Here is a 21,655-nt window from a genome sequence, read left to right on the forward strand (position 1 = left end):
CTACCATGATCTTGTGGCATTTATCCTCATGGCCATCTGTTGTGTTTAAATGGGGAAATGCATGCTGGTAAACCCTGAAAAGATTACAGGAAAAAAGGTAAACCCCAACAACGTCAAGCTGAGAAACCTTTGGGTCTTTCATGATAAAGTACACAACTTCTCACTTTGGTTTCACCCACACACCAACACAGACACCTCTACAAACACACACACATAGTTCAGATGTAGTTGATATAGTTTTCTAGGATCCCCTTATTGAAAGATTAATTATGAGTACACAGAGTGGGTTGTTCTGAAGAAGGTGGGGCAGCCCCGCAGTGTGTATTCAAATATATCAAAGAACTTTATGAAAAATAGTGGAGGCTGTGGTGGGGAGATCCAGAAGTGGGTGGCTGGGTGTTTTGCTGACTAAAAGACCTATTGTTTGACAATTGTTTACCATCTCAATAAATGACAGTGACTTATCTAGTTCCTTATCATAGAATTTCCCTGTGTCAAGAGTTTGGGGAGCTGTTAGAAATAATATCATTTAAGTTCAAACACATATTAAGTGAAAATGCCTTCAGCTGGTGGACAAATTGTATTTTTTATAAATTCACCTTTATAAAACATACAAGTGTAAAAAGGCTTTTGTTTTGTACACCTTCTATACGTTCCGACTGTGTATCTGAACCAGCCCCATGCTTCAACTACGGTACTACCACACTTATCTGATGCACAACCCTCTTGTCAATGACAGTGCCACTCCTGCCACCTTAAACAACGTACAGTAGTCATAATCTGTCTTTAAAGGGCGACTACTACTAAGTAATAAAATGCACACCCAGGAATTTTGCTGTCATAGCCCTATCGGTCAGGTACAGTGTTGGGAGAGTTACTTGAAAAATGTAGTCATTTACACTTTACATATTACTTGTTTTAGAAAGTAGTTATATTAGTTTACTAGTTACTCAATAGCAAAAGCGATTTGTGACTTATTACTTTACTTTTGTTACTCAGCCCAGCTCCGTCAAAGGTGCCTTTAAACACCTGCATAGTTTCACTACCCATGTTACACCTTCTACGTCTAACACATGTAGAAAATAAATGAGACGTTGTGGTTTAACAAGCAGCCAGCCTACAGAAGGTATTTCCTGACCATCAGCAGCTTAATGTTAACCCCGATTACTGCATGAAGAACCGTCTTGTCAGAAAGGCTGGATTGTTATTACACCCTCCAACTCTGAACTAAATCAGCTGAAACCAGTAGGTAACGCTTGCGAGCCAGATAGATGACACAACAAGTACACAAGACAACTTTGGAGTTACCTGGAGTCGCATTTTCCAACATCTCCAGCCCCCGCACCAAGCTAGCATGTACTGGACCAGTTTGCCCATTGAACACACAGAGTCGCATTTTCCAACATCTCCAGCCCCCGCACCAAGCTAGCATGTAATGGACCAGTTTGCCCATTGAACACACAGAGTCGCATTTTCCAACATCTCCAGCCCCCGCACCAAGCTAGCATGTACTGGACCAGTTTGCCCATTGAACACACAGAGTCGCATTTTCCAATATCTCCAGCCCCCGCACCAAGCTAGCATGTACTGGACCAGTTTGCCCATTGAACACACAGAGATCAAACTGACATCAACTCTCCATCAAACTACCGGTAAGATGGCAAACAAGTCAACCCCCGAATCGTTAAAGTAACAGAATGTTACAGAGATTAGTAACTGTATTGTTATTACTCAATTTCACTACTCGTCACTTAACAAAGTAATCGCATGATTGTACTGCCCAACACTAGACAGCTATAACCAGTAGTTTATGGTGGCTAATGTTAGCTAATGAAACTTTAGATACAGTGAGTATCGCTGTGTAACTGACATTACTCAGTTCGCTGACTTAATGACTTAATTCGCTACGGTGTTGGGCAAGTTATTTGACAAAATGTAATCGCTCAATTACTCAGTGAAAAATAATTACATTTAATTACTCAACAGAAGAAGTGATACATTACTTGTTACATTACTTAGCCCAATGTGTCAAAGGTGCTAAAGCTGCCACACACCTCATCCCCATACATTTAATAAATGTAGAAATAGAAAACAAGACATAGTTTATGAGTACCCAGCCTTTCAGTTTGGAGGTATTTACTGATCAACAGCTATCTTAGCCTTGATGACTGCACACAGCACTCCAGTCCTCCCAGTAAAGCTGAGGGGTTCACACACCCACAAACTCTCAACAAAACCAGGTGATGGTGAACCAGGTGATCTTAAAGGCAGAATGAGTAGCATTTTCCTAAAAAATAATGCAAAGGCTAATACAAAATCAATCCCTCTCAATCCTCACTTATGACCCACTAGAACTGTGTGGTGGTGTCTGTATCTACAGAGACCCTGCTCTTTTCCTGTATTTTCTTATTTTGCTGTGTTTGGATGTTTCTGGGTGTCAACCTTTGGGCAGTGGGTGTGTAGCCGCTAGCCAATAACAGCACGCAGGGTGTGAAGTCGGGACTCTATAAAAACGTAGTAAGATAGTGATGCACGGCAGTGTAGTGCTTCTGGTGTCATTGAGCTGGGGAGGAGGGGCCAACTTTGAATGTTGTGTTTACAAACTGCAACTGACGAATCCTACTCATTCTGCGTTTAATGTAGGCCTACCAGTGGTTAGCTAGCCAGCTAAGACACAATCTGTAAATAAGACAACTTCAGAGTTACCTGAAGGCATATTTCTTTTCTTTTCTTTTGGCCTTCAGCCTCTGCCCCAAGCTAATACATCCAAGACCAGTAGTAGACTGTATTTAACACACACTTTCTCAATTGTAGACTCAGTTGGAACATTCTGACCAAACGTTATCCTCAGCTAATAACATCCTGATTGCAAATAGTTGTAAGTCAAGTCAACATACTTTATCTGAAATAAACTGTATCAATTATATTTTAGTTGTTACATTGTAATGATAAATTGCTTACATCCTGCCTACGAGATAAACAAATTAACTTACTGTATATATGGTTCCTGGTGGTTAACCACTACCATCTACAATATCCTGTTTCCCAACTAAGCTTAGGATGGGATCCAAGATGGGGGTTGGACTGAAAAATCATGAATCAAGATTTCAGCTCTAGGGGCTCACAGGGTCCAAGACCTCTTCTGTAGTAAACAAAGTCATACAACTATTCTAGCTGTCGGAGACAGCTAGAAATATAGCACAATAATCCCATTATCTCGGCTCACTGAGTTTGCTTCCAGTCAGTCAGGTTTGTGGGTTTTCCCCTCATTCCTCCTGGATTAGATTAAATTCTTCTATCAATTTGTATTATTGTCAGCTTGCCTTGGGGTTTGATTCGTAGACAGTATAGTAGTATGCTGTCCTGATGACCAAATGCCAATTTCGACTTCCTAAACATCTCTAACAAGGTTTTAAAATGTGTTTCCTAAGTTCTGTATGCCATCAACATTCTTGTTGATCATTAGTTTTTGACATGAATCATGTTGGTTTACTTTTATGTAAACGAGTTGCTGTCTCATTTATGTAAATTCTAAGAAAATGGGGATTTTATTGGCAGAAGTTCTGTCTCATAAACAAGCCTTCTTTCTTTTCTCTAACTACCTGTGTATGTAGGGGAATCACATTGCAGGTGCTTCCCGTCTTGTAAATCAAACGTTTTCCCTTCATGTTTCCAAAAGTTAAAGCTAATGCAGAAATAAATCTTTACTGAACATAAAGTCTAAGATTGTTTAAACATGAGCTTTTCATCTGAACTTTCATGAAACTTGGCTTTTTGCTGTGGCTGTGTGAGTGTGTGTGTGTGTGTGTGTGAAATGATCCACAGTGTGGGAATTCCCCTCTTATCAGTCAGTCTGGAATCTCTCTTTAGCACTAATGTTTGTTTGGGTTTGTGGAGAACAGAAAAGAGAAACGGTGAAAGAGAAGAGGGGAAGAGAAACAAGCACAAAGACAAAAAAAGAAAGTGTGAAAAATCATCTCACATCTTATCTGTGATCTTCTTCCTTAATCTTTGCATTCAGATAATTCTAATTAGCTGTATTATCTTATAACTTGGTTTCTTCTTTTGCCAGTTGTATTTTTCTACAGAGTCTTGACTTTGAATTAGGAGCTAATAAAGCCTCTGGGGGGTTTTCAAACAACCCCCACACAGAAATGGGCACAGCACAAAGTGTCCCATTGAGATGCGTGAGAGGGCCCATGGTGCCTTGTCCTACAACAAGCTCTTATTCTACAGACAGACTGAAGCTCAAACATACTCATAGTAGGAGGCTTTTCAGTGTGTCAAACAGAGAAAGTAGACTTCAGAGATTGTGTGTGGTGAAAAAGAAAAAAAGGCTTGTCTTGAGGCTTACAAAAACACTTCACAGTGAAAAGGGGAAATGTTTAGCTGAGAGAGACTGGACCTAAATCTGACTTTGCGATCTTGTGAGCTGCCGGATCAAAGGAATAATTATGCCCATACAGAGATTACATTTGAGTCTGTTAGGTAATTCCAGGCATGAAATTCCCATGTGACTGTACATGTTTCCCACTTGTACCACCTTATGTCACAAATGTCATATTATCACATGGATATTCCTAAAACTATATTTTTCAAGTTTAAAACATGTCCCTCATACTTACCATGTGATTGTACCACATGATCAGTCATGTATGTATGAGTTTCACACCCAGGAATCACATGGGATTTTCCATAGTGAACTAAGTTTCTTAAATTTTTGTTCTAGTTGTCATATCAATAGTAACTAGTAAGCACATCTTGAGTTGGGATTTTTTATGTGTGTGTGTGTGTGTGTGTGTGTGTGTGTCTATTTCCAAGGTAAAGAATAAACTTTCATGCTTACCAACATGGATAGAAGTGCACTGAATTAAATCAGAACAGCTACTGAACTTGCATAAAAGATCAATCCCAAAGACAGCAACCTCCATCTGCTGATTAAAACCGTGATATGTTTGAAAGATCAAAAAAAAAGCTAGTTTGAATTGTTTTATAGAAAATAAACTAAAATCAATCAAACAAACAATATGAACATGCACTGAATAATGATGATGATGAGTCATGCAGACCTGACAGAACCAGCTTTCTGAGCTACAAATAAAGTTTTTCATATCGGAAAGATTACCAATTACTCATTAAAAGTAGACACAGCAGTAAGGACACTACAGTATGTGGAATCTAAGCAATAGCTTTTGGTCAAATGGTACTCTCTCTGGGGTTAAAATGCAAATGTGTCATTAACTCAGCAGAGATTTTGGTCAGGGTCAAAAGTGTACTGTCCCACATTATGATGATGATGATGATTATATCTATAAGAAATAAGGTTTAATGCAGACAAAATTGCTGTCATGCTTGTCTCTTTTTCTTTTTTTGTCACGCTTGTCTTTTGGTGACCTTGCTTATTCAAGTTTCCAGTTTCACTGCCTATCATGTGAGGGAGGGATTGACCTGACAGATGAAAGACCTTGATCAGCTGTCATATGAGTGGAGGAGCTGCTGATCTGTTCGCTCTCAATGATCTCATTCAGCAGGGGATGAGTTGTCCGTCTCGTCATGCTTACTATCACATGTACGCTGGTGACCACAGTGTGGTCTGAGCTTTCACTTGCCTTTCCTACTTCATTCAAAGTACATGAATTTAGTGATGATGACAGTGTTGATGACTGATGATGAAGTAAATATACTGAAAATAATACAACAGTTATTAAACACTTTTTTTCATCTGAAATATCCAGGCATGCAAACACATATCTACAAACTTTGCTTCATAGATGCTGTTGCTGTTTTGAAAGTAAACCTTTATTTACTAAACTTGACCTAATAATTGATTTAAACTATCATTAATCATCAGTTTACTGTACTAGCCCTATAAAATCCCTTTATAAAACTTGATCTAGAGCTCCAGTGCATCCTCTGCATCACTGTCTTCTGGCCATCTGTTCCCAGGCTCTGTGTTTTTTGTCTTGTCAGCAGAATCTCTCCCTGTACCAAAGACATTAATGGATTAACAGTCTCTCACACAAGGTGTCTCCACATAATTCAAGGGTGTGGACATGCTGTTCCTGAAATAAGGGAAAAATCTTTGTCATGGAGAGCTGACAAAGAGAAATAAAGTATTAAAGAAATAAACAGTATCAACATAAGTAGCATGTAAATACAGTATTTGTTGAACTTTCAGAAGAACTCTTGAGTATTCACACTCTTGAACTTCTTAATAAAAAATAAAAAAAACCCTCATTCACACGAGACATTTGCACAGAAGGTCAGTATAGAGCATTTACATCTTACACAGTCACTTTTCATGAGAAACAGCGGGCAAGTATGAACAACTGTTACCATAATGTCAAGCAGCACTGACTCAACTCTGTTGAATTAAATGTGTAGCCCACTTCCCAGCACAATGTGTGTCAATCTGAACAAGTAGGCTCCTTATCTCAGTGAGCATAACAATAACTGGCATTAAACAGATTTTCCAACAGCAACAACTTCAAATACTCCACCTGCAAATGATTTCCATCTTTGTGGTTTTTAACTGATGGAAAAATCACATGGTAACACGAACATTTTTATTTTGCCCTGTCTGACAAGTTTGTTGTTGCGTAAGCACTGTGGCTTCCTCAGCACCTGACAATCAGGAGGGTGTATATGTGTGTGTGTGTGTGTGTGTGTGTGTGTGTGTGTGTGTGTGTGTGTGTGTGTGTGTGTGTGTGTGTGTCTGACACAGGATGTAAGATAATCATAGTTGATATTTCCACTAACACTCCCACTGTAGACCCCCAACCCCGTAATTTCTTTTCAACTCAGTTTCCACGCATTTGTTTATTGTGTGTATATGTAAGTGTGTATCTCTATCACAAATGTGCACCCACGCACACACACACACACACACACACACAGACAAGACAGTCACAGTTTTGACTTGGCTCTGTGCTCAAAGAGCTTAAAAGCCATCTGCACAGTTACGTTGTCATTAGCAGCACACTCTATCAGATATCAAAAGACTGAAGAGCTCTACTGATGTAGGCTCACTGTTTACAATCTGTTACCACCAGATAGTGCTTTACTGAAGTCATGTACATATTAAAAATCTGCTCTGTGTGTATATTCACCGGCAGTACTGCCATGATCTGGTGTTACTCTGAGCTCATGTCAGCACTCAAAATCTATAACAATTATGAAAAATTTCAAAATGGCGTAGCTCTTAGAAGTTTCATTAAAATAATAGTTTAGATGTTAGTTGTAAATTTTAATGTATAAAATGACTATGACGTGCTTTTAAGAAAAGAAAAACCTGATAAAGAATCTGTGGGGAAAATATAAGTGAAATCAGTTTGATCACCAAATATTAATAAGTTATGATTGACTAATGGCTATGTTGAGGAGGGAGTGGGAGGCAGGGTCAATATGTTAAAATGGTATGACTATGACTAAGGCAGTAGGAGGAATCAGATATAAAGCACAATGTATTAAGACATATAAAAATACTCATTCACTGTATTGAACGATAATGATATGATATGGTTTTTCCACAAAAAAAAATTATCACTTTAAATTCTTTGAAATGACATCTGTTCCTATCTACTCATTAAATATTCAAGAATCTGTTTCCACATTATACTTGTGTAAATTGAACTGAACCAGGATTGACCCTGAACTAGTTGTGATGTCACAGATGCTGCTCATAGGCCTACCCCTAAAAAGCTCATTTTCGGTGACCACAGAGAAACTTTCCACTTTCAGTATATGAATGTGGAAACAGCTTTCCACTGTCAAACTCTGCATATGCATCATTCTGCACAGTGAAGCTCAAACATTCAACTGTAGGGACAAGAAGAAAAACATAATTTTGAGTGGAGAGGGACTTTAAGTTAGTTTAGTTTAGTAACTAGTTTAAGTAGTTGCATTGTTGGGGTATTCTGGTAGCCAAGTGGTTAAGAAGCATTCTGCATAATTGCATTGTCCCCTGTTTAATTCTAGCCATTGACCTATACTGCAAGTCATCCACCATCACAATCCCCATGTTTTCTGTCTGTCTCCACTATCTCTATCAATAAAAGCAAAAATACCAAAAAATAATATTTGTCTAATAATCTTTCATTGTGTGTTAGCTTGTAAGCTTGCATTCTTCATATTGCCCAAACATTGCCTTTTCCTCCATCTGTTGTTCAGTGGATTAGGGTGAAAGAATGTGTGTCACTTCACCTGCATGCATGTAAACAGCGCATGTGGGTCTTTGTGTGTGTGTTAGTCATCACGAGATATAAACAAAATGAGGATTCACTCAATAAAACGTTGCTCCATAGCACTGTTGATGGCCAAAACCTCCACAGGGTATCTTTAGAATAATAATGAAAAATTAGCTCTAAAATGTGGAAAACAGAAGGAAACCAGGTAACAGGTTGCGGGTGACACTTGAGATGCTGTGAATGAACTTTATTTTTGTGTGAGCAGACGATGCCTCCTGAGGGAAACATAATTTGCTGTGTTAAAGTGATGGATGGGAAAGCCATAAACATAAGAAATCTATCTGGGAAATGAATGTGCAAGTCTGAACAATGCATTAGGATGCACCAGGTCCGAACACAGAGTCGTGGGAAGGGAAAGGGGTCTGATGAAACTGATGCAAATGACTCGGAAACGCTTGTTCCTGAGAGGAAACGAGTGTTAGCAAAGAGACCCCTCAAAAGTAAAAAAAACCTGCATACACTCACACAGGCCTTGGCTTGTGGCCTTGGCTGTGATTCATATGAGGAAAGAGCATTACAATAGCCTTTCTCTCTCTCTTTCTCACACACACAAACACACGCACACACAAACTAAGGGGGGCTGGGGAGAGAGACAGCTCTTGAGAAAACAGAAGTTACTAATTAGGTAAAATTGTCCCTCAGCAGTTATATGTCTGGCTGAATTCTTCCCCCTTCATCTGTCTCCCTCCAGATGTTTGACTTCCTGATGCATTGACTTTGGTTTTAGCACTGTTTCATGTGCTGTTGTCACAGCAGGAGAAATTGTGGCTGATCATTAGTGAGAGTGAATAATGAGCCCAGCTGAAACACCAAAGAGAGAAGAAAGACGCAGCAGAAAAACAGGAAAAATCCCTTCAAACCGGAGACATTAGATACAGGATAGAAACAGGAAGTTCATGATCATGAAACAGACATTTAATTTCCCAGTATGCTCTTTTTGACAAAACTTCATGAATGGGCAACCACCTCTACTGCAGTAGCTTCAAGTAGATTTAATAACACCAGTCCTCTTCAAAGCTCCAAAATGTTGATTAGATTGGCTTTTAAAAAAAATATTTCTTATGAATGGCCAAGCATTTGAATAAATGTGCTTGGAAACCACTTCACCCTCTTTTCTGAATCACTGCTGGCTGATTTACTGAAACGTGGAGAGAAAATTTCAGTCTGGCAGCTGCAAGTGGATGACATTCTCCTTTGTGCTTTTAATGGGAAGCAGAAGGAGCATCGTAAAAGGAAACACACATTTCCTGTAGGACTGGCGTGTGACGTATGTATATAAGTGTGTGTGTGTGTGTGTGTGTGATGGACTCATTGCAGCCTTAACAGGCAGGAATGTGACATCAGCAGCAGGATCCCGCATGCGGGATAAGCTACAGCCAACACAAGCACACACTCACTCACATCACAGCCAGAAAAAGATGTGGCCAAGGGTCAGTGAAACAGTAAAAAAAAAGGAAGGGAAGGACGTTCCCCTCCTTTGACTCTTTTCCCATACCACCCACTTCGCCCTGCCTCCTGATTTCCTGCTTCAAAGATTCTGAAGATCACAGCAGTAATGTTGATTTTTTTTTTTTTCCCCCGTAAATGTGACGTGGAAACAAGGCCACAAAGTACGCAGTCCTCACAGGGAACATAATCACTTCAACCTTTCTTTAAACAACTGCTTTTCATAACTGTCTTGAAAGACAAAGTAGTGTTGAAATGTGAGCATCGCGCGCACACACACACACACACATAGATTACTTACTCGCACACAGAGTAGACACAAACTCAACAACTACACCGCATTGTAAAACTCGCATTTAATTTTAGGCACTTAGCTAGTTTTTTCCTGAGTGAACAGAGGAGAAATTCACGTGAAGGAAACCAACACGTGGAAGGGAAGTGTGACAAAGTGGTGCTACTGGAAAAAACATGTGATGACTGAATCACCATTTTGTTTTCACTTTATTCTTCTGTCTGACTCTGTATATATGTTATCTACTTTTTCTTTGGGAATGAGGAGGGGAGATAATTTGCTCTAAACAATCTGTAGTGACTGATGTATGCATCCTGTCATCCTGTCAACATAATTTTTGGTCGAAACAAAAGCTGTGGTAGTGTTAGAGCAGTTCATTTCACATTTGTCGATCAAAGAAACAACAGTTGGGTTGATCTCATCCATGCTGGTCGTCATTTTTGTGACCATTTTTCTGTCAATATTATGTCTGGCTCTGGCACCAGAAAATGCCTAAAAACATACAGTTAGTTGTTTTTCCAACTGTGTAACAAGCTGTCACTAAGCACAACACCAAAAATATAAGAGGCGGTCAGCCTGATCTGTCAGGTAAGTTTTATTGAGTGTAGAAAATGGTTTGAACAAGGTTTGTCAGAGTACTGCAGACACTGCCAAGGAGGGCACCAGCACAAATGCAATTATGTCAAATAAAAAATGTATTTATATTGATTGGATTGCCTAACACTGAAACCTGATGTTTAATAGGGAATGAAAACTGCTTGATTGATGACTTAACAAGGTTTTAATGTTTATACACACTTGTTTTAGACCTTTAATGAACAGTTTGAGACATGCCATTAAAGACTGACAGACAGGGAAAGGAGGTTTGTGAAACTAATCAGCACTGTCTGACAATAACTACATAAATTGAGTTTGTGGAAATGAATTTAAGACAACAGCAGGGTATAATAACTTCATGCTTCTCAGCTCAAACCATTACAGAGGGATTTTATTTTAGTTCCAGTGGAGCTTAAGTTTGTATCCAAATGTACAGTACTTCTTTACTTTGCGAGGCAGCTGGAGTCGCGAAATCACGACATCACAAGATCACGCAAGCATCCATCTTGGCAGGCTTCAAGTTATGTGCTTGTGTCCACCACCGGTGGTTCAGACCAGTCAGCGTCCTATGAGGATTCTCGCATGATCTCGTGATCTTGTGAATCCAGCTGCCTCGTAAAGTAAGACGGAGATAGACAGATGGTTCATCCAATCACCTGCCAAGTATTTTTTAAAAGTGCCTGCCCTTTTTCAAACATTTTCCAAGGACGACTTCTCAGATGGTTCTGCATAACAAACCATCTGGTGTGTCAGGTTAAGTACTTCTCGCCTCGACTGCACAGGTGTGTCCTTCCACAGGATATCATTTCTGTTTTGGGAGTGGGTGGGTGACCTCACTGTGAAAACATATGACTTCACTGACATAATTCATTTAGAGGATTTATCATTGTATAAATATAAGTGCGACAACAACATATCTTCCGGTTCACACTAAATGTTAAGCTTAAGTTTAATGTGAGAATAATGTGAAAGGACTCCCAGTATCCACCAAAAGAGACTTTGGAATCTTTTTATTATAATCCACATGTATCAGAATGTAATGATGTTGAAAAAATCGCACTATAACATTTACTGATGAATTCCAACAAGAATTTCTAGTACTTTTACATTGATACTGTAAAAGAGAAGGCTCACATTTTTTCACATCTGTCTTAGAACAATATTCATATGCCGAGATGTACATTAAAAGAGTTCATATGTGACTTAAGCAGTCTGAAATAGTCGAATCAAATGGGTATCCTCCAAAGCTACTGTGTTTTTAGAACAATCTTACAATCCCTCAGCAATGCAACACAAAGCTGCCTGGGGAAACAAAAGGAGGGAATGCTGCAATAAAAAGAACTTTGGAATCTACCCTCTTGGTATGACTAAGTCAGACACGTGATATCTCACATTAGCTTTGGCTTTTTCTCTCTTACATTGGAATTGCGGTAGGAAGGGTTGTCGTCATGGTCAGTAGTCACAGGAAGAACAATTATAGTGACCGACAACAATGTCAACTAACATATCGGCACGGGAGTATTATTTTAAGACAAACTTGAAAAAAATGCGAACCCATCTTTCCAGCTCAATTCCTGTTGCCGACAAACATGCATTGTGACAGAGCCACTGAGTGTCAGCAGCAGTATCCAGACATGTTCAGACACATCAAAGTCATAGTCTCCCTTCCCTGAAGCGCAGAATCCCTTCACAATGATAAACTGACCTCATTTAGATCAACAGATTTATAAAAAACTATAATCTTTCGACATGTGGCAAATGATGGTGCCGTTCAGCTCTGTTAATCACTGCCTTGATATCCATTTGCAACAATGAGTGTTTTGACAAAATAAATGAGTGGAAGGAAGAAGATGACTTTGCCAAAGGGGCTGAGAAAGCAATCATGGTTGAGGGAGGTTTGGCATACTGCCATTTAGGTACAGTAGGTATACTGTTGCGGAAATGACTTCATGCTGTAATTGCTGTATCCAAAGCGCTTACTGTGTTTTCTGCTGTTGAGGTGATCAAGGACACACTTTTCCATGTGAATAATGTTAGATTTTTTAAGTTTTTTCTTCTGTGTGTATTTGTTTTTATCTTCAAGGACTATGTTTTAGAAAAGCACAATACAAATAAGCATTATTATTAACACGGCAAGCTGATAGATGATATTTGGTGGTCATTTTGCCCTGCCCTTCCCAGAAACCACTTAATATTCAAAGAGTGACGCCAGTGATATCTTTGGATTTCCGCTGATGAAGTTTGGGTTTTTACAGCTCTGTTGTTTTCACAGCTCATCCTGTCATGGTGGCTGCTGCTTCCAATGTTTAGATCTTGTGCTTAAGTTAAACAAACTGCAGTTGTTGCATAACATGCTTTACTTCCTTTGAATCAGTGGATTTTTCCCAGAAAAGGCCAACCAGATGCTTCTCAGCTAACAGCTTTTATAAACTGAACACATTACTAATGCATTACCTCATTTTGTACAAATAAGAAGCCAAAGGGACTATCATTCGCATCACAGATTACGTCAAAGAGCATTGCTACTTTAAAGCTATTTTTACATGTAATATTGGTTTTGTTGGTGTGGATATATGCGCAGAAATAATCCACAAAATCAGTCATGTGGGGCTAGAAACACAGTCAGACAATCATAAAGGATTTAAGCAAACCCCCACAGCCACGGCTAAGACACAGGTCGCAAAGACAAAGATGAAATTGACTTTCTTAAGTTTTGTTTGATTTGGGGGATTCACTGACCCCATACTGATCACCAAAGCTGAAGAAAAGCAGCGCACAGTTAAAAAGAAGATAATGAGGCTGGCCTGTGAATATATTCACAACACAGCCAGTTTCTTTCCTCTATTTGTACCTGACAGCGAGAACAGATAGTATCAGTAACTTAGCAAGAGATTAAACTGTTCATTTCTTTCTTTAAAACTTTACTCCCTATCGTTCTGCCTCTAACATGGATGCACATCAGAACAAAATGCATCTCTTTCTGTATTTTCTTTGCTGCTTCCAAAATCGCCTACTATGTACTACATACCTAATATGTTTCCATCGTTCAACATACTTTTGTGTGAATAAACAGTGGCATGTATCTTTTCGGGCGCACTGAGCTGTAATTATCTTACTTCCTGAGAGCCTCCTTACTGGTTGGACATGTGTAACCATGGTAACCCATGCCAACCTCACCTCTACTTGAATAATTTAATTTAATTTAAAAAATATATTACACCTAGCAAAGCGAAACCTTATACTGACACTTAAATTGAAGTGTTACTGACATTATGCCGGAGCTGCCATGGTCACAGTCCACCATTGTCTGTTATGTTGTTGTTGTTGTCACCACCGCATTGCATTGTGGGATATTTATGCTGGCTTACTGTCCAGTGCTTACATACTGTAATGTTTCCCTGCAAATAGCATGCAATAAAAGTACTATTCTTTCATACTACTGTTTTGGACATACTAAGAAATCTCACATGCTGTTTTAGCATACCAAATATGGAATTTTCGAACTTTCAGACAACATACAGTATTTCTTTTTAACTGATAACACATTTTTAAGAGCATTAAAGGTGTCCTCATCTGTTTAAGCATATTGCTGAATTCAAAAAAGGTGGGCTCAAGTAATAAATGAATCTCCTCATCAAGGATACACTTCCTGATTTTGTCATTACGAATTATGTGATCGCTGCCCCAAAACCTCAAATGTCATCCTAAGAGGTGATTGAACAATTAATTGCATTTTAAACATTTGATAATGATAAGCCAAAACACTTACATGCAAGCAGGTCCAACATATTAGATTCATGGTGCTGAAAAACATAATTGCAGTGTAATAGTACAGAATTTAAAAGGAATTTGACAGTAGAGATTCTCATTTACACCTCTGAGGTAATAACTGGCTGAGTGGAGTGAAGTGAACGTCTCATGCAGCAATTAAAGATGTGGAATCAGCACATTTTGCCCTCAGAGTCACAGCAAAGCAGCTCTGTGATCTCTTGCTGTTGCCCCAGTTTCCAGCGTGCAATCAGGAGGGAAGTTTGTCGACCTCTCTCTCTCTCTCTCTCTCTCTCTCTCTTTCTCTCTGTATGAGGGTTTCGTAGAGTAACTGCCAATTGAGTCCTGTCTCATTCTATCTGTTAGCCGTTTTCTTTTGTATACACACAAAACATTCACACAACACAAAACTCTAATAAGACTGTGTTGGCTCTCAGTGTCAATCTGACTGTTCATGGTTGATAAGTGCTGCATCATAACAGCAGCTGAGAAAGTGGCAAAGAGCCAGGATGTGCGCGTGCAAGTTTGTTTGTGTATTTTTGTGCATACATTTGCCTGAACTGTATGACTGACAACCAGCGTTCTGCTTGTTACTCATCTGTTGTACTGATTGTATTGATGAGTGCACATGAATGAAATCACATGTCATTGCTGATGTCAATCTACCTGCATTCCATGTGCTTATTCTTTCATATATCAGCCTATTCACATCCCCAGAAGTCTGCCTAAAAATAAAACCATAACAAGTGGAAACTATTGGCAAGGACGTAACAGAAAAAATGGGCCCCTTTCTTGTGCAGATAATATAACATGTTCGGCAAGTTTTAAACAATGAATGTGAATGTTAACCTTTTATTGACGACATGTCTTAAACACTATTATTATCGTCTTATCTGAAGATGGAATCTCTCAACTGATCCTGTATGTAGATTAGTGCTGATAACATGGTTTTACCCAGACCTTTGATTTTTTTCTGTGTATTTTTTTTACAAAAATATGGGTCATGAAAATTAGAAATCAGATTGTTTTTACGTAGACTTGAATACATGTTGGAAGTGAGACTGAATAATACTATACAGTATGTATAATATAGTAATTATTTTAATCTTGGCATTGATGTTTTACCATCAAATCGATGGAGGTTTTTATAGGCTAAAGTCATGATGATGCAGTAACCTGGTTTCCCAAGTTTCTACCTAATTTAATGCATAAATATTTACTCATTTCCACAATTAATACTGTATTCTAAATAACATTACATTCTAGTGATCATTTCAAAACTATTTTGACATTGTTTTCTTGTGAACACTGTTGTACTGACACTGCAATGAACTATTGTGTCAAACAGAACAGGCTATTTTGAGTTCTTCATCTTTCACATCTTTAACGAAGCTGTGATAAGAAATTCGTACCCTTTAGACTGTTGACACTGTTTAGATAATGAAGTTATTCTTGCCAATGTATAGATGTTTTTATGGGGAACTCACTCGGGGCTGTCAGTAATGTTACTGCTCAGGGCGGCAGGACAACAAGACGAAGGTCATGGTTAGAAGCTCTTCTCTGTAAGGAGACGATTGTCTATACAGTCAAGCAATAGATCAGATTTAGAACTCAGTTGTGTCACATGAAACACAAGGAAACATAATATCACTGACTTACAATGGCGTCCACACTATGAATGTAGGTCCTAAATGTTTTTTGTGTGATTGCTGCAGCTACTTAGTAAATAGACAGCACTTCCTTGCTGAGCTGCAGCAGAGGAATACTTCACTGTAATCGCATGTAGGTTTGTTGCCAAGACAAAACACCAACAATAAAAACCTACACAAGACTGCCAAGACAAAGATACCCACTTGATTTGGGTGAGAGACTGCTGAAGGCACACACAGCTTCAACTGAACTTAAGAATACAAGTTTACATGGAACGAGGACTGTGGATTTGTCCCTTGTTTTTTTTACAGTTGGACCATATTAGGAATGGATTGCCCACTAATAACTTTCTTCATCATTCATTTGACATTTGAATATTGTATTGAGAAAGATTTGAAAAAGTCCAAACCTAACCTTGAATCTATTTCAATATTAAACAATGCTCCAGGAAGCATTGAAGGTGGTTTCCCAATATGTTATGTCAACACTGTACAGTATGTTATGTCAACACTGTACTGATTGATATTGACATTGAAATATCTGTGAGTGTACTGAGAACTTACATTGCAGGTCTTGAAGAACTCAGAGACTCCTCGCGCTGATACACTGGAAGGCCATGAAGGGCCAGAGTGCATCTCATGTTGACATAATTTTGTTCCTAGACTGCAAGTCAAAAAGTAGTAATTATTACACAAATAATTGTACATCAAGCAAAAAACAGTTCTACCGATTTAATTTCTAAAACATGAAATAATTATGATGGCTCTATTTTTTAAACAACCATAGTTGCCACAGCCAGTGTTTGGGATTGCAAACCATATCACAAAATATGATTGGCAATCCCACAATATGCATACTTTATACACAGCAAGTCATGGTTAAAAGTTTATAAGTTAGCGTAAGTAGGTAGTAATCAATCGATGAATAGGAAACTGCGGTTGACACTGGGAAATCAGAGATGAGTGGTGAAACTGTGGTGGATAGGCACAGCTATGCTGTGAATGGGCCAACGTGGGAAGAACCAGAAGGAATGAAGAGTGATGATAGCATGGGGACTAGTTAGGAGAATGAAAGAGCAAGAGAGAAAGAAGGAAATTCTTTTGTCAGAACATGTGTGAGAAAACTCAGGAAAGTGACGACTGGCTCTGAGGGAGGAAGTGGTGAAATGGGGTCGAGAAAAATGAATTTAAGGTGATACTCAGATTTAACAAAGAGAATTGAGTTTACTCTATGAGCCCAGTGAAGTGAACTACAATATTTACAATATATTATATTAATTATACGTATCAAAAATAAAACCAGGAAAGGAGCTGGCAAGTCCAACAAGCTATAGACCAATTGCACTTACTTCACTTGTTGGGAAAATAATGGAAAGGATGATTACAGAGAAAATGACATTCTATATAGAAAGCAGAGGATTGTTTTCTCCTTACCAGAGTGGATTTAGAAAAGGGCAGGGAACAATGGATCCAGTAATTTGTTTGGAGACAGAAATTAGAAAAGAATCCATAATGGCAGTGCTCTTTGATGTAGAGAAAGCTTATAATGTGGTATGGAAAGAGGGATTAATGATCAAGTTGGATAAAATGGGAATAACAGGAAGAACTTTTAATTGGATTAAATTTGATAGATATGTTCATGTTAAAATTGGAACAGGGTATAAGGTAGATAACAGAACTCCCCATGGCAGCATGATCAGCCCAATGCTTTTTACCATTGTGATTAATGATGTGTTCTCTGACATAGGTTATGATATTGGAAAATCATTATTTGCTGATGATGGGGCCTTATGGAAAAGGGGGAAGAATTTAACACTAATTCAAGGGAAGATACAAGAAGCAGTTAGGGTGGTTGAGAAAGGCTCATACTCATGAGGATTTAAGTTTTGAGGAGAAAAGACAAAGATTGTGGTATTTACTAGGAAAAAGATAAGAGAGGCTGGTGTAAAGATGTATGGGAAACAGTTAGAGCAAAGATGCAAGCACTTTTCAATTTCTGGGGGTTTTATTTGATACAATGTTGACCTGGAGTGATTATATAAATAAGATGGATAGAAAATGCAAGACGGTTCTAAATGTAATGAGATGTCTGACAGGGTCTGAACGGGGAAGCAGAAGCAGGCAGAAGTGCTTTGAGGAATAACTATGTTGCTTTAAAAAGATCAGTGATTGATTATGGAAGTGTGGTGTAAAGGTCAGCAGCAAAAACATTACTATAGAAGCTGGAAGTGAAACAAACTCAGGCACTGAGATTATGCTGTGGGGCTATTAAGACTTCTCTAGCTATAGCAATCCAAGTGGAGATGGGAGAAATACTGTACCACTGAACCTAAGATACAAGCAGCTAATGATGAATCACTGGGCAAATCTACAAGGGCACAAGAAAACCATCCAACTGTGAAGGCCCTTAGACTATGCTGGGAAAGTGGGAAAGCAATGAGAGAATGTTTTGTTAGGGCAGTAAGTAAAATGGCAAAAGAAATGGGATTACATAAGAAAAGACACAGTTCCACAGTACCTTACCCAGTGACTCCGACATGGTTATTCCCCCTGTGTCCCTAGATTTTTATATTCAAGGGGAAATAAAGAGATAAAGAAAAGGGAAACTGGGCAGATATAGTTGATGACAGAGTAAGAACAGCACATAAAACATTTATTCCAATATATACAGATGGATCAAAGAAGCCTAAGAATGGAAATAGTGGGTTTGCTTTTGTTGTCCCAGATTTGAACACCAGATCACTTAACAGTAAATACAGTCAAAATGTTAGCTATTGTAATGGCACTGCAGTGGGTAGAGCAAAATAAGCTAAAAAAGGTCACATTATGCTCATTAGACTCATTATCAGCGCTGGTATCATTGCAGTCCATGTCAACCCAAAAGAGACCAGATATACTCTATGAAATATATGAAACAATGTTCAGACTACATCATATAGAAACAGCAGTCAGGTTTATGTGGATCCCAGCTAATAGGGGCATTGAGGGGAATGAAATGGTGGACTCACTGGCTGAACAAGGACACAAAGGATGTCATCTATATAAAATAAAGCAAGAAATGGGAGGAATGAAAACAATGGGAAAAAATTCCAGAGAGCAAACACTCATATCAAGGCTGAGGTTGGGACATACAGGGTTAAATAAAACAATGCATTTAATAGGGAAACATCCATCAGGACTATGTGAATGTGGCTTAGAAAAAGAAACGGTTGAACATGTTATCTGTCACTGCCAGAAGTATAAAACACATAGAGAAAAGCTAAAGAAGGAACTAAAGAAATGTGAGTGGGAGTATTGAATCTTAAGAATTTATTCAGCATTGAGGAAGGAAAGTAAAAAGCCTTGTTTGTTTAAGTTTTTAAAAGAAACTGGGTTAGGGAAAAGAATTTTGGGTTTTTTTTCCTTCCTCCCAGTCCTAATGGAAATAGGGAACTCATAGGGCCCACATTCCAACATGGTAGGTGGTGGAAATGCATCTTAAACGCTAGTTGCCACCCGCTATTAAACAAAAGATGAAGAAGAAGAAGAAGAAGAAGAAGAAAGAGCAGGACAGAAAGAGGATGTCAGAATAAGTTTGATTTGTTTGATTTCATTTCACTTTTTGGAGAAACTTGTTTTTGGTGACACTGGTCAGAATGAATCATCTTTGAGTCTGTCTCTTATCACCTTCCATGACATTCTGGCAAAGCTTTCTCGGAGGTAAAACTTTATTTCACCAAACAAAACAGTAAATAATTTTTAAAAGTCAGAAAATGTTGCAGGAATACAGTATATTTAATTTAGAAACTTTCTTTGAACCTCAAAATGTGCGTCTTCTTCAGGAGATGATTGCTATTACTTTTCTTTTTTTCTAGCATATTCCAGTGATTTTATCTAATTTTTGAAAGATATATTTTTGAGCATTTTTACCTTTAATCAATAGCTGACAGTGAAGAAAATGACAGAAGACAGAGGAGGAGGGAGAGGGGTAGCGTGCAACAGTGACCCCCAGGCAGAATTGAGCTAGGAACGCTGCACATGGCACTTTTACCATTCATCTACCACAGCGCTCTGATTTCATCCCCATGTGGAAATGCTTGACATTAAAACATGGTACCAATAGCACCATCACGTAGTCAGTTATTCCATGTTTTACGTTTGAGCTAATAACTTATAAACCGCGAGGCATATAATGTTTGCACCTGATGTTCCTTGCATGAAGTCGATTTAACTGATATAGGCCACGCCCATTTGCGCCTATAAAAGTTTTCTGTATTTTCTAATTTTTCTCTACTATTCTCGCAATGTTTCAGTTTAATGTTACTTGATAATGATACAAGCCATGTTAGTCAGCTAATTTTAGCACAAGTCTGCACTGCTGAGTGTTCCCAGTAAGTTAGCGTTAGCTTGGGTCTGAGGTAGCAGGGGCGTGTTTCTAGACTCCTTATTTGAAAGGTCCTGGCTCCTTTTTCATATCCACAACTTTACTGGACTTATCACCTGGAATGTTAAGGTAATTGGCCATTTAAACAGGTTACACCACACAGTAATCCAGTCACACCCACAATAATCAGATTACATAAGTAATCCAATTACACCCACAGTAATCAGATTAAATAGTTAAGGTAACTCACCTCGTCCAGCAGGTCAGTGAAGCCCATCTCTGTGTCTTCAGTTATATTATTATTCAGTTTTTATAATCTTAAAATTAATAAAAAATATTTTCTAACAGTGATGGTTCATGTTTTATCTCCTCTCAGCTGTTACAGTGTTCGCTTTAGTTTCATCAGAATGAGCCTGAGAACAAAAACAAACATTATTTTTGTATGAGTTTAAAAAAAAAACAAAAAAACACTGACTTGCTTTAAAAACTCAACAAAAAAAGTGTTTGAATGTTTGAGTCAAAGGTCAAACTCTCTCTTGAAACTACTGTGGAGACATCAATGCTGCTCGCTGTGAAACCAAAACTCTTCCCAACCTCCTCTAAACTATCAAAAACATTCTCCAAAACTATCCTGACCTTCTTCAGGCTATTCCAAACCTCAGTGATTTCACTGGCTGTGCTGGTGAGTGAAATCTCTACTTATCATGACACAAGTCCTGCAGCAGTGTTTTTACAGTGAACTCTAAAAAGGTGAAATATTTGTATGGAGTCTGGTGAGAGTTCTTAAAGGATTACTGAGGCTGCAACTGAATAAAAACAGAATCAAAAGAGGATTTTCTCTGTAAATCAGTGAAAACCTACTTACGGTCTCCAGGCTGAGGGACAACTGGACGGATAGAAGTTTGACAAACTGTGGGTGTAATCTGATTACTTATGATACTTTTTGTGCTTTTGGAGCAATTTAAGTCCAAAGTGAGGGCTTTTAAAGCAGTTTTCAGATCTCATCAGTGTTTGACATCTTTAGGCACAGGGGAGAGCAGAGATATTTTTAGACCAGAAAAAAAAAAGTAAACATGTCTCACTCCCACAGTTAACTCTCCAAGCACGTCATACCTCAAAATGTTGCCACAAGCCTCCTATCTCTCAAAATGTAAATATATTTCCCATAGAAGTAACAGTTTTTGAGATCTAAACCTTAATTGATAGGGAGCACAGCTTTCATTGAGTGCAATACAAACTATAAATGGTCGTTCCTGTTTTTTTAAACTTACAGATTCACTCTTCCTTCAAACAC

The sequence above is a fragment of the Thunnus albacares genome, chromosome 12, assembly GCF_914725855.1.
Source record: "Thunnus albacares chromosome 12, fThuAlb1.1, whole genome shotgun sequence".
NCBI classification, from domain to species: domain Eukaryota; kingdom Metazoa; phylum Chordata; class Actinopteri; order Scombriformes; family Scombridae; genus Thunnus; species Thunnus albacares.